The sequence below is a fragment of the Macrobrachium nipponense genome, chromosome 4, assembly GCF_015104395.2.
Source record: "Macrobrachium nipponense isolate FS-2020 chromosome 4, ASM1510439v2, whole genome shotgun sequence".
Classification (NCBI taxonomy): Eukaryota; Metazoa; Arthropoda; class Malacostraca; order Decapoda; family Palaemonidae; genus Macrobrachium; species Macrobrachium nipponense.
The window spans coordinates 60,710,831-60,724,999 of record NC_061100.1 but is presented as its reverse complement, the minus strand read 5'-3'; positions in this window follow the sequence as shown (position 1 = coordinate 60,724,999).

Genomic DNA, 14,169 nt, shown 5'->3' with positions numbered 1-14,169 from the left:
TGCATATATTCTTTCCTGATCGTGTCCTTCATCTCTTGGTGTTTTATATCCCCTCCTTCCATTATTCCCAGTATGTGTTTGATGTTGCTCCCATCTGGTAGCTTTATCCCTTCAGTTCTCGTTACTTTGCCTTTTTGTATGTTGACTAAGGCGCATTTTTCTATTCCAAATTCCATCTTGATGTCCCCAGATACAATCCTTACAGTCTGGATTATTGTATCTATTTCCTTGATGCTCTTACCATACAGCTTGATGTCGTCCATGAACATCAGATGGTTGATTCTGTTGCCTCTTTTCTTGAGTTGGTACCCGGCATCCATCTTCTGTAGTACTTTTGTTATTGGAATCATGGCTACTACGAAGAGTAGTGGGGACAGTGAGACGCCCTGGAAGATCCCTCTCCTGATATTAACCTTTGCTAGTCTTATTCCAGAGCTTGTCAGTATTGTATTCCAGTAGCGCATTGTATTTTTGAGGAAGCTGATGGTGTTTTCCTCTGCCCCACATATTTCCAGGCATTCTATTAGCCATGTGTGTGGTATCATGTCGAAGGCTTTCTTATAGTCTATCCATGTCATGCTTAGGTTGGTTTTCCTTCTCCTACCTATGCTCTTCATTACCATTTTGTCTATCAGGAGGTGGTCTTTTGTGCCCCTACACTTCCTTCTGCAGCCTTTCTGTTGGTGGGGGGGATGGTGTTTGTCTCCTCTAGGTAGTTGTATAGCCTTTCACTGATGATACTGTTAGTATCTTCCACATTATTGGTAGGCAGGTGATAGGCCTGTAGTTACTGGCTATATTTCCCTTACTCTTGTCTTTTTGTACAAAGGATGTTCTTCCTGTGGTCATACATTTGGGTGCATTGTGATTTGAGATACAATGCTGGAGTTGTTCTGCTATTATTATTATTATTATTATTATTATTATTATTATTATTATTATTATTATTATTATTATTATTATTATTATTATTATTATTATTATTATTATTATTATTATTATTATTATTTGTCAGAGAATATTTCTAATTCCACTCTAACCGTCATTAATAATCTGGATAGAAAATACCATTATTAATCTTTCACAGAAAAGATAGATAAGGGTGTGAAACTCATTTACCATTGCAATTAACAGTTTCCTCCCTTCAATAATCTTTATGACAATTTCAAGGTAACAATAGGGCGATATTGTCAGGGATTATAACTCTTATGGAAATTCCTTTCATTACTCATTGTCTCTATCATTTATCTTTTTTCTTTGAGTAATAAATGCGTCAACCTGCGCTGAGGTACCTTCTGTTGAAGCATAATATAATGGATATATTGATGTTGCTCCCACTATAATTAGGTGGAAAATATTAGAATATCGGTTCATAACACACTTAGTCATATTTGTAAAAGAGGTATTTTCACTCATAAGTATGTGATCTTGTATTTTACTTCATTTATTTTTTTTATAGAATTTTGCCATTATGCCGAGCACTGGGGCACCTAAGGCCTTTCAGCGCTGAAACGGAAATTGACAGTAAAAGGTGTAACAGGAAGAAAACATCGCAGCTGCACTATGAAATCATTTTTTGGAGAGGGTGGACAGCAAGATGGAAGAAAGAGAATTTTGAAAGGAGATAAAGTAAAAGGAAGGAAAGTAGTTGCAGCTAGGGGGCCGAGGGGACGCTGCAAAGAACCTTCAGTAACGCCTACATTGCACCGAATGGGGTGCACTGACGGCACTAGCCCCCTACGGGGATATGATCTTGTAATGAAGTGTAAGAAATGCCACTATAATTGTCGCGAAAAGGACGGATCCTCTTTTCACGACAAACCTTTCAGGTTAAAGCACGAAGGAGAAGAAAGACAGCCGAACTAAATTCTGTCATTGTGTTTTCTGTATGTCATTGCGCACTTAAGGAATAACCGTCAGGAGAAAACCTAAATTTTCTTCATTCCACAGTTGCAAGACTGTAGGTGACTATTCCAAAAGTAAATGGACACGAATGTTGAATGTCAATGTGATCATTAATTAATATGTGCCAGGATAGTAAATTGCACGTAGCAAACTAGTTCTAACATAGGTTACGTTTAACTAACCCTGCTTAGCTCTGTCTGTTTTCCCAGAGCATCCACTAGTAACAGGAAAGCGAACATAGCTGTCCTCAAACACCACAGTTAGGTTATTACCACGTTATAATGCATCTTGTGACCATGAAGGGTAGGGACCTTTTTATTATCTCTGTGCATCCGTTCTGTGACTGTTGATATCAATGTGATTTTTTTTATATTGTTGAAACCTATTATCTGGGATTGCATTGAAGTTGTGTTTAAATCAGAAGTTATGATAATTTTTTTCTAGTAAAAAGTTGTATGGGGACTTAGCAAATTTCCTAGGGCAAGAAGCACGTGGCGCTCCCATACGATAAATGCAATCGGACCTCTTCCCCCTATCACATAAGATTTTCCTGGAGGAAAGAATCACCAACACGAAAAATGACATCTTCGTACTACGCAGAGTGATATATGGAACTCAGTCTAATCTTCGCCTCCTCACTACGTACCACATATACAGGTATCTGATTTCATTCTGTTACAACATTGCTGCTTATAATAATTGCGTGACTCATTCCAACAGACTTTTACACTGGTTAAATAACTTAATAAACAATAGCGCTTGGAATAATCTTGAGCGACAAGACAAAGTTTTAAACTTATCCAACACCCCCCTTACTGTAAATCAACATTTAGTTTTAAATCTAGGCTTATCCTTTGCCCTTATGCCAGACCGCAAAAACAACCTAGACTTCATAGTGGCTTTTGATAAATTCATATCTGACGAAAACTACAGCCGTGAAGAGGTATGTTTAAAGGAGTTTTACTAAATGCTTTAACTGACCTAAATAAGAAATATCCTGTTCCCCGTAGATTTATGATAGCCATCCACTCGCTAAAAAAAGTTAGATGTTATAATAAGTAGATCCGACAAAGACGGCAAAATCGTAATAATGGACAAAGACTTCTATCTCGACAAAATCAACCAGCTCCTTAGCGACACAAACACTTACGACAAACTGACGAAAAATCCCCTCCAATTTTTTCGGAAAGTAAGATTGGCCAAGATAATAATAGTATTGAACTATTAGAGAAATTTAAAGTAATTAATCCTAAATTACCTTACTTTTATGGCCTTCCCAAAACTCACAAAGACAATCTTCCATTCAGACCCATCGTTTCCTGTGCCGGAGCTTTCAATTACAAAATTTCTAAATGGCTAGCTGGCCTCCTTTCCCCTTTTTTAGGCACTTTTTCTCCAAGTCACATTAAACATTCGGAAGATTTTTGTCACAAATTCAGAGAAGCACATATACCACTTCACAACATAAAACTTTTAAGCCTTGACGTAGAGTCCCTATTCACAAAAGTACCAGTAGAGGACGTTCTTCAGTTTTTGAGGGAAAAGTTATCCCCCTATTCAGATCATTTCCCATTAGCACTTGACAAAATAATAAAGTTAGTTGAATTATGTGCATCTAATAACGTATTTTCATTCGGGGAATCATTCTACAAGCAAAAATTCGGGTGTAGTATGGGTAGTCCTTTAAGTCCTGTTTTAGCCAATCTGTACATGGAATACTTTGAAACTACAGTAATAAATGCAATAAACCCAAAAACATGCTGTGGATGAGATATGTAGATGATATTCTAACATTTTGGGATAATAGGTGGGGCAATTTTAATTAATTCCTTTCAAAATTAAACGCACTAGTGACCAGCATCAAATTTAAAGTTGATTGGGGACCAGACAACAAAATTCCTTTTTTTGATGTTTTAATAATCAGAGAAAGAGACGACAGAATACAAATTTACCACATACCGAAAACCAACATTCTCACTTTCATACATTCACTACTTTAGCTATCATGACATTGCTATCAAGATAGGTGTAGCCAGCAACCTGTTCTTAAGAGCCTTACGAATTTGTTCACCGGATTTCTTGGAAAAAGAATTTGAACTAATTCGTAAGGAACTTTCATCTTTAAAGTATCCTGACCATATAATTGAGAAAGCAATTCACAAAGCAAACGAAATTTTTCTACCGACCCCCTAAAGACAAGACCAGAAATACACCCAACAATAAAATAAAAATTCCACACCTGGACACGATTAAGAATGTGACTTAGACCCTCGGGAAATCTAACCATTTTGCATTTACTTACCCTAACACCTTAGCCAAATCCCTGATTAACGTCCAGCGAAAGACATCCCCCAAGGACACTAGGGTTTACCAAATCCCATGCCAGGACTGTGACCAACCTTACATCGGATTTACAGGTAAATCACTTCCCCAGAGATTAATACAACACAAACGGCCAGTTAGGTATGGACAACAGAACTCAGCTATTTTCAACAATATAAATGAACATAACCATCGAATAAACTGGAATTTGTCACATATGATTTATAGCAGCAACTACTGGTACAAGAGTCAAATGATGGAATCAGCCTTAATAAAAGAGAGGCAGGTAATGAACATCTCAAAATTAGCATGGGTTTCAGATACGATTGACAAGATTTTCATTCAACCAACGCTTAAGAAGACTAAAGTAAGATTATCAGTGGGATGACCTAAATCGGCTTGCCTGTGGATGGACCTCTTGGTATATAAATACCACCTTTTCTGTAAACTTTTCTCATTCATCTACCTGAAGAGGGAGACAGCAGTCTGAAATATTGCACTTTTCTCTCTATATTTTGATGTTTTTATGGGCTCTTTTTATTAGATAAATGTAGTGTATTCATGTATTGTATTATTGATTTGCATTGGGTTTGCTAAGTCTCAAGTGGTCACATTGTTCTTAAAATCTATTAAAGGTTTAGTTTTGTAACATCATTACTTTTCCTCGAAGCCTAATCTGTATGTGATGTGGTTAGGCTGTTAAGGCGTAGTCGGCGGCTCAATAACATCAGAGCCAAGAACTTTTGACAACAATAATATCAAAAATTTGCAGAAGCTTTTACTCTTTGTAAAACTTCCATCTGGAGAGGATTGTTGATTATGCAATTATAATTATGTAATATTTATCCATAATTAAATACGAACAGTTCTGCAGGATTACCAATTGACAAGGAAAGCAAATTCTTATAACTAGTTCATGAAATATCATCAGATTATTTTCTCCTTTTCTGGTGATGAGTGTTACCTGGGTTTCAGCCACTGCGAAGCTTAACATTCATTATGGCAGAAGATGCGGTACCACTGTAGAGGCTGTGTAATTAAACATGGGTATATGAAACGTTTGCTTGAATTACAACAGACATTATCAGATCCCAGGAGCTTTACAGTTTGATTTTAAATGAGTTATTGTGATGAGTTCCATTGACTTTGGCTTTAGACGGGAAAATATGAAGCGAGCATTACTCGACACTTAGACGTACCAATAAATCACTCATAACTGGGGTGTTAGTTATAGAAGCTGGTTCCAAATAAAGAATAGGAATGAAATGAAGCATTAGCGGGAGTTAGCAGTAACTTGAAATATTAGTCCTAATCAGGACAAGTACATAATAATGCAAACTTTACACAACGAATTTGAGCCTCTTCTGAGGGCTTCTTGTACAGCTGATGTTCAATAGACGTTGAATGTTGCTTTTAGGCACTGGGGATGCAAATAACTTCATGTAAGATGGAAACAACCAGGTTTCAAGTCGTACATGCACGATTGGAAATAAATCATCCAGATAACTTATGTATAAAAGATCTTTCACTAGTAATATCTAACCACAATGGAGGAAGTTTTACTTTATAACAATGATCTTAACACGATGGAGGGTATTTTAAGCTGTATCTCTGGCATCAGTGAATTCAACTGTTGGAAGAACTTCATAAGGGGAATATTCAATACTAGGCGATCAATAAGGGGTTTCTTAGAAATTGAAATTGTAACAGAGAAATTGAGAGATTCAGCCAAAGGAAAAGGACACTGGTGAATCAGTTGTTAAATCAGACTTACCAATGAATTCTATAATGGTGATCAGGTGCATTAAGTTTGCTTCGGTCTGTTGTTGTTCAACAAAGGATCTCCACGTGGATGGACAGACAAAGAAGGTGCTCAGAGGAGCACCTGGATGCATATTAGAACTGTGCAGTAACTGGAGCCCATCTGAGCTTCGACTTCATCTTTTCTGCACTGCTTTTGCGATTCTCCGCCCAGGGATGCCTCAAGCAGGTATGTCATCCAGCAGTTGAAATAACAAAAGACTTACCAGTAAACAAGGTCACAGAAAAGGATATCTTGGCTCAAGGGTGCCTAAGTGCTAAACAAGCAAGATTATTCTCCCTTGTGAATCATCCCTGTTTATGATTTCTTTTGACTGGTTATCCAAAAACAGCTGCCTCTCCCTCCCTACAGCTCTCGTGTGGAGATCTACTTTTGTGTTCCTATTGCTAAAGGACCTTGATCTATTGTTATATAATGCAAGAGATGATGAACAAGCAATATTTTTAATAGCTTCCCCCTTTAAGAAGACGTTCACTCCCTTTTATTGGGCATAAAGGCCTGTACTAAGGAAGCTGTTTGCCTCAACTATCTTACTCTTCTCTTTGAAAGGATTTCGTCTTTGCAATGTGGGTAGCTCAGGTGACTCACCCAACTACTAGGACAAGATACGAGCTTTACAAGCTTACTTACTAGGGAACTCCTAATACTACTACAATTTCCTAGGCTATAGTATACAACCCAAGGTCATCATTTTAGAATTTTGTTGGGGGGCAAAGACCGTTTGGCGAGCGAAGTGAGCCTAATCAGCTGGTGGTTTTCTGTTTATTTTGAGCTGTTTTATGTGGTTTTTTTAAGCCACATGAGCAAGGTATTTCAGCAAAAATTATATACTCCCACCCCTACTGTTTGTTTATCTCATCATCAATGTAGCTAGTAGACAGACCAAGGATAAAGAAACATAAGATTTCAAGAAATTTCACATATTTATTATTGCACATTTAAAAAGAAAAAATGCTATTACTTCTCGGGGCTTGTGAGGGGGCAAGTTGAGACTTGGGGGGAGTGGGGCAAGTGGAGGTTTGGCGCGGGAACTTGAGCCTTGGGGGCAGTTGCCACCCCACACCCTCCCCAAATGATGCCCCTGCATGTTATGAAATAAGTAACCTGAAGGTTTTTAATGAGTTTCTTAATTACTTGAACGAGAGAGACGCCATTCAGCCTCTTCGGCTTTATCTTGGAATACTTACCTCAATTGAGGCAGTGAGCCACCTGTGTGATGGGTTTACCAGCTCTATTATAGGTAAATATTGGTTATTATGATTGCATTAACAGGATGAAGTTGAGTATTCTTATTAATTTTATGCCTATTCTGAATAAGTTTCTTGTCTACGATGTTACTTAACCCGTAGTAGACGGGTAGAAATTAAATATGCAGCTCCTCAGGCCAGGTAAACTTCGATGTCGACCAATTTACAAAAAAAAAAAAAAAAAAAAAAAAAAAAACACACACTTCAATAGAAAGAGAAAGATATGCAAATGCACGTGGTGAAAATAAACATTTTTTCCCCTACCTTCCACGAGAAGTTGAAAATGACTATTAACAACCCCTTGAGGGGCCTCTTTTACAAGACACTCGTAAATTTTACTAACTTATTTATTTATGAACCGCCAAGTCTTGATTTTAGCCAGTGTGAAGCTTCCCATTAGTGAATTTATGGGCTATAGAAGTATTGGCACCTTTTTCCTGCCCATTCTTTCCAAATCAATGGCACTTATATTGCTTATGTACAGGATCAATCCATCCATCAACCAAACCTGTATTACTACTCCTGAGAAGCTATCCATATATTAAGGGTTAATTAAGCACAGATCACTCCAGGGTGAGGAGGCTCAGCAAGCCATTCTGAGGCGTCTGGCACCTATGAGGTTTATGTGCATGGGTGCTCTCCCATGTTTTAGGCAAGCATGAAAGTGGCATTGTAGTGACCGTAACCATCACAATCCATGCAAGGGCTCCTTTGCTGGGCTTGGCTAGTTATGGTGACTGTGGGTGGAGATATTTGCTTGGAGTTAGAGGTTCATGGTGCAGTTTGAAGGGGTGGCTTGTTAGCTCCCTTCATAAAGCAGCAATCAGCTTTAACGTGTCCCACTTTGCAGTGGGTGCACCTTGGAGGGTTACTACGCAATCGATTCTTTGGTTTGCAAGAAAGACCGTAGAGATGTCCCTTTAGAGGGGTTAAAGGTCTCCCAATCATCAGCCATATGACAAGCCTCTATGAATGTTGGTGGTGGGGGGGGGGGGGGGGGGGGGCGGGGGGGGGGGGGGGGGGGAGGCGGGAGAGGGTGCTGTTTGTTGTTGAGGTGCACAGGGAGGTCGGAAGGAACACACTAGTAGAGATCCTCCAGCATAGTCCTGTTGAACAGGTTCTTGAACAGGGTGCATGACAGGGACTTGAACCAGCGGGTACTGGATTGGCTCTTGTGATAGGCCCATTCAGACCACGCCCAGCTGACTTCCTTGGCAAGACCTATAGCACTCTGTCTCCTTTTCTCCAGGGTTGTCTTGTAGGCTTTGGTATTGACCCATTAAACATCTGCCATGTTTCCCCTCTGACCCTTATCCAGCCATCCGTGTCCTTGTCATCCATTAAGGCCTTCTCCATATTGGCTGTGGTGTATTTCTCAAAGAGAGCTTCTACTTTCCCCAACCATACCTAAAGCTCGTCGTCGGTCCATTTGGGCATTAAAGAATTGATGCTGAATATTGAAGTATTCAGCCCAATAGGCGTGGAGTGGAGGCTGGTCGGGCAGCTTTGTTTTGGCATTTTCCTTCTGAGACTTCTCCAGCTCAAGATCCTTTTCCTTGAGAGGTAGCTCATGCTGTCTTTTGTCCTTCTCTCCTTCCTCTCTCGCTCTGCTTTGTCTTCTTCATACTTCGTTTGTTTCTCTCTCTCTCCTGCCTTACTCCCTTAACTTTGGCTTCTTTGTACTTCATTTGTACTTCTCTTTCTTCCTCCCTTATTAGCAAGACATTCATATGTTTCTTGACCTGATTAGTAAGGTCCTTTCCCATGAAATCCGACTCCCTGCCCATGGTCAGGAAGGTTTAGTATCACTCGGTTGCCATGGTTCTGGCAGGGGTAGGACATCTACTGGGAAGGTCTGGAAAAGTACCTATGAATTGAGGAAGTTTCCCTCAGAATTGGGTGGCTCTTTAATGTGTCTGAGTATGTTATTCAAAGGTCACAATAATGAAATGATCCTGGGATAGCACAAGCTCACATGCTATTGTTGGCACTTTGTGTCTTGAGGCGCAGATGCAGTTGCTTAGCCCCACAGGACTTCTCTTCTTGTTGGCACTAGGGTGCAGTACCATTAATGGTACTAAATGGAAAGCAGAGCGTAAGTAATAGAGAAAGGAAAAGTAAGTAAACTATTAAGTTCGTTACTCATCGATAGTGCCCCAGATTAGTGGCACTGTGGAAAAGGGACTACTTTTTGTGACTTTGGCACTCTCGGGTGGTTAGTTCCTAAGGACTAGCTGTGCTATTTCCTTTCATGCAGAGGAGGAAGGCTGAGGATTCCACTTCAATGTGCAAGGTAGTGCTCACAGTATACGTGCATCTTGGAAAACAAACTCCAATCGTGCTAGACAGTTTTCAATAACCGAGGTGTTCTTTTATATTGGTCCCTTCTTTTATTTAAAGACAACAACTCAATTTCATGTATAATATTTGAATGTTCTGGTTATTTTAGCTTTGTTAAGTAATGGGTTCATTGCCAGTTTTACTCAACAGATTTGAGCATCTTCTGAGGGTTTCTTGTATAGCTGATGTTCAGTGGACATTGAATGTTACTTTTATGCACTGACGCTGCAGATATCTCCAAGCAAGAGGAAAAAAACCTGCTTCAAGGCATATATATACAGGAATAGAAATAAATCATCAGTTCGTTGTTGTTCAACAAAGGATTTCCACGTAGGACAGACAAAGAAGGTGCTTAGAGGAGCACCTGGATACGTTTAGAACTGTGTATTAGTTGGAGTCCGTCTGAGATTCGACTTCATTCTTCTTTGCACCCGCTTTTGCAAAATTGCACCCAGGGATGCCTCAGGCAGATAATTCAGCCAACAGTCTGAAATGAAAAAAGACTCACCAACAAACAAGGTCACAAAAAAGGAGATCGTGGGACAAAGGGGCCTAAGAGCTGAACTAGCAAGACTATTCTCCCTTATGTATCATCCCCATTTATGATTTCCTTCGGCAGGCTATTAACAAAAACAACTCTGCAGCACTTATGTGAAGATATACCCTCATATTCCTATTGCTAAGATACAAGGGAGGCTGAAATACAATATTTGTAAATATATATTATATATATATATATATATATATATATATATATATATATATATATATATATATACTATATATATATATATATATATATATATATATATATATGTTTTCATTATGCTTTTGATATGTTAATGACCTATCATAATTTCAGGTGATTACCAAACTAAATTAGGCATACATTGTGTAGCATTGCTAGTTATCGTAAATTCTTCAGGACCAAACACAGTGGATGAGAGCATCTTGAGTTTACTAAGGTATTAATGTTCGCTTGAGGGAAATTTCTGTGTATGTAGGTATAATATTAATAAACTGGTTAATTATCTCTTTGTGCTTAGTTGGTACCTCTAGTTTACGAGTATTTTATGTCTATAAAAAGATTTAATTCGTGGCGCCCACGACAGGATAGTAGTAAGTTTAGTCATTTAGAGGCTGTCAAAACTATGTTGCGCTTGTTTAGCTGTAACTCACTCCCTAAGTTTTTTGGTATTTGCGATTATTGCTGTATTTTTTATTTGTCAGGTAATATATATTATGTCTGAATTATACCAGTTCTTTGACTTGTAGAAAGGTTCTCCCTAAGAAGGTAACAAATGCTTTTAATAAACCAGGTTCCTAAACCGGTTTCACTGCATCCCAGAAAATATCTGAAAAGTACCTCCTGTTAATCTACTGGAAAGGTTTGTTAGAATTAGATTCTAAAATTCAAGATTTGAAGTTCGAGGATATCACAGCTCCAGAAACTGTTTTTTAGACGAGGAATGTTTCGCTTGTCTAGATTACTTGGATAACATAGAGATGTTTGTCCTTGCTTGAATTCGCTCTTAGTTTACTAAAGCAGCTAACAATACCACTCCCAAAATTTAGTAGCCCTGAAAAGGAGGACATTTTGCAGTTTTTTTGTAGAATTTGAATCTACTACTAGTGCATATAATTAATTATCCTAATAGGGTTTTCTTACTTTTGCTTAAACAGCAAATTGAAGGTCGCGCTAAGGTTTTGCTGAATTTCCATGCACCAGATAAACAGTTACCTAGATGCTAAGTCGCTCTTGATTAAAGCTTTTTCTTCTGAGGACGTTGGGAAGTCTTCTACCATTAAGAAACTAACAGAGTTAAAGGTACATCCAGGTGATGACCCATTTAATTGTTTCAAGGCTACGGAATTTATGTGAGACTTCTAAGGTTTTGCAAATATCCCTGGATGATTCTTTAACTTATTTTGCTTGGTTCAGTTTGGATGATAATTTTAGGAGAGAGTTAGTGCAAATTTTGGATAACTTTTTCGTAGGTTGTGAGAGTTATGAAAAAACAAGATGATTGTTAAATGGAACTCCTTCAAAGGATTCTGTATCTTGTAATAGTAGTATTGAAAATACAGCTAGTCTGGCAGCTGAAGTTTATTCCCTTAAGAATAAAGTTCAACCTAGTTGTTCGTTTTGTTCGAAGGGCTATGGTAAGGAAGATAATCACGTGCTATATAAATGTACTAAATTTCCTACCACACAGTCTAAAATAGATAAATTGAAGTATTTCATAGGTTGCTTTAAATGTGCTAGTTTTTTACATCCCACAGCGAAATGTAGATTTAGGTTTAAACAAAAATTTTCTAAATGTTTTGGTTGACATTTTTCTTTTCTGTGTACCAAGATTGTAAGAAAAGTTAAGAGACTAAAGCAAACAGAAACTAATAATGTGGTTACAATATTCTTAAATTTGGTTAGTTACTTTGTTTTTCCTACTTTTACTTTTGGTATTTTTGGACAAGGAGGCCTTTATAGGGGCATAAAATACACTTGGTGTCAAAGTACTTTTATTTCGCAGAAATTAGCAGATACTTATAACTTAAAGACTGTTAAAATTATGTTAATCTAACAATTCCTGGTTTCAATTGTGTTAAAAGCTATATTAGTGAAGTAGCTGAGGTTCGCATTAAACTAGGAAACTGTAGCCATAATATTCAGGCCATGGTTATTCCTGAAATAAGGATTAAGTTAAAATTACCGGGTCTTCATTCAAATATCCGTGAAGTCAAGGATATTGAAATTTTCTTTGGCTCAGATGCTGCGCATTGTATCTCAAATAAAGATGTTCTATTTGGAAAGGACAGTGTATATAGACTCACCAATTGCCATCATGCTGGTAGGTAATCTTCATAAATTGATTGATAATATACCTTTTTTGCCATAACCTTCAATTCCTGTTATTTCTAGCATTCCTTGTTCACTTAGCGAGGACTCTTCTGTTAATTTCCACATTCACTTATTTATTGTTGAGGATTTAGTCATCCCTACTCTTGCTGGTGATGTTCATGACCTTCATTATGATACTTTGAAAAGTAGCTGTAATTATTCTGTTTTGAAAGATAAGGGAAAGCTTGTAGAGGATAAACAGCAAAACGCCACAAATGAAATATTTACGAGGAAGAAACTCTAGAACTGAATAAACGGTTAGTTGACTATACTTTTGATATACTCAGCGATTGATGGTAGGATTAGAGTTCCTTTGTTTTGGAATGGTCAGGTGTCACACTTACTCTCAAAAAAGGAAAACAAAATTTAGCAGAGTAATTTTCAAGTCCAATTTTAGGAAGCTTAAGAATATTGGTTATTTACATTTAATGGGGCAAACTATTAAGGATCAGGTAACAGCCGATATAGTAATGCCTATTCATGATCTCAAACAATATAAAGCCATGCACCCAGATTATGCTTTCCCTCCCCACATGGGAATTTTTAGGCCTAAAAAGACCACTAGGTGTCGGGTGGTTTTCTTTTTCCATTTGAGAGAGAAGGAGAAAAGTAAGAAACTATATATCTCTCACAACCGGTATATACATCCAGGTTCCACACTGAACCAAAAGCTGCCCTCTGCATTTTTCTCATTTAATGTTTGGTCAGAAATTGCTTACATATGATTTGAAAAAAAGCATTCAATATGCTTTCATTAAGTGAATCTAACGAGTCAAAGGTGCTGTTTCTTTTGTATAAAAATTTCAAAGCTAGTGACTTCTCTGCTGTTGCTTCTCGCAATGTTCGGCTGCGTTTTGGGTTGCATTGTAGCGCATTTTTGTTAATGATTTCTTTATATTATATGTTAATGTTTAAAGAAGAAAAGGATACAGATCTGGCAGAGTTAAAACAGTCAATGTATATCCTAATTTGCATGGATAATGGCGCATTTATGTTTGAAATTACCCAGTCTTTAGAATGCGCTTATAAAACTGCAGAGAGATCTCTCACGATCTTCGTGCATGAAACCTTTAATATTGTGGAAATGGTTCTTTATATTCATTCACTTTGTGCACTGCACTCGCTTAATGCTTCATCCCAGAAATTGGATAAAATTTAAATGTTCAGCTTTTGTAATGAATAGAATTGGAAATCTTCAAAAGTTATGTCAAAGATTTCCAATAAGGTTTCGCTTCATTTCAGGAAAAGACAGTCCGGCTGACTGTGTAACTAGGTGTCTCTCCCATAAGCAGTTGTCTAAAACTAATTTTCTCGTCGCACCTGATATGCTGTCTAATGACTTCCATTGTGGAGAACAGGATATGTCCTTTTTTTTATTATTCGAATCCCATGACAGTTGCCGACTCAGAATGCCTCTCCAGTTTCTAGTATTCCTTCTTTGGCAGACTAAGCTTACTCAAACTACATTTTTTTCTCAAACAGTAACTCCTGAATATGTTGTTGATCCCTGCAAGTATTCCAGCTTTCGTAAGTTGATTTTGATTTATCGCAGAATACTCATACGCACAAGAAACTGGAAGTCTAAGGCGGAATAGATATAAAACCTCACCTGAAATTAACCCAAATCTCTTTGC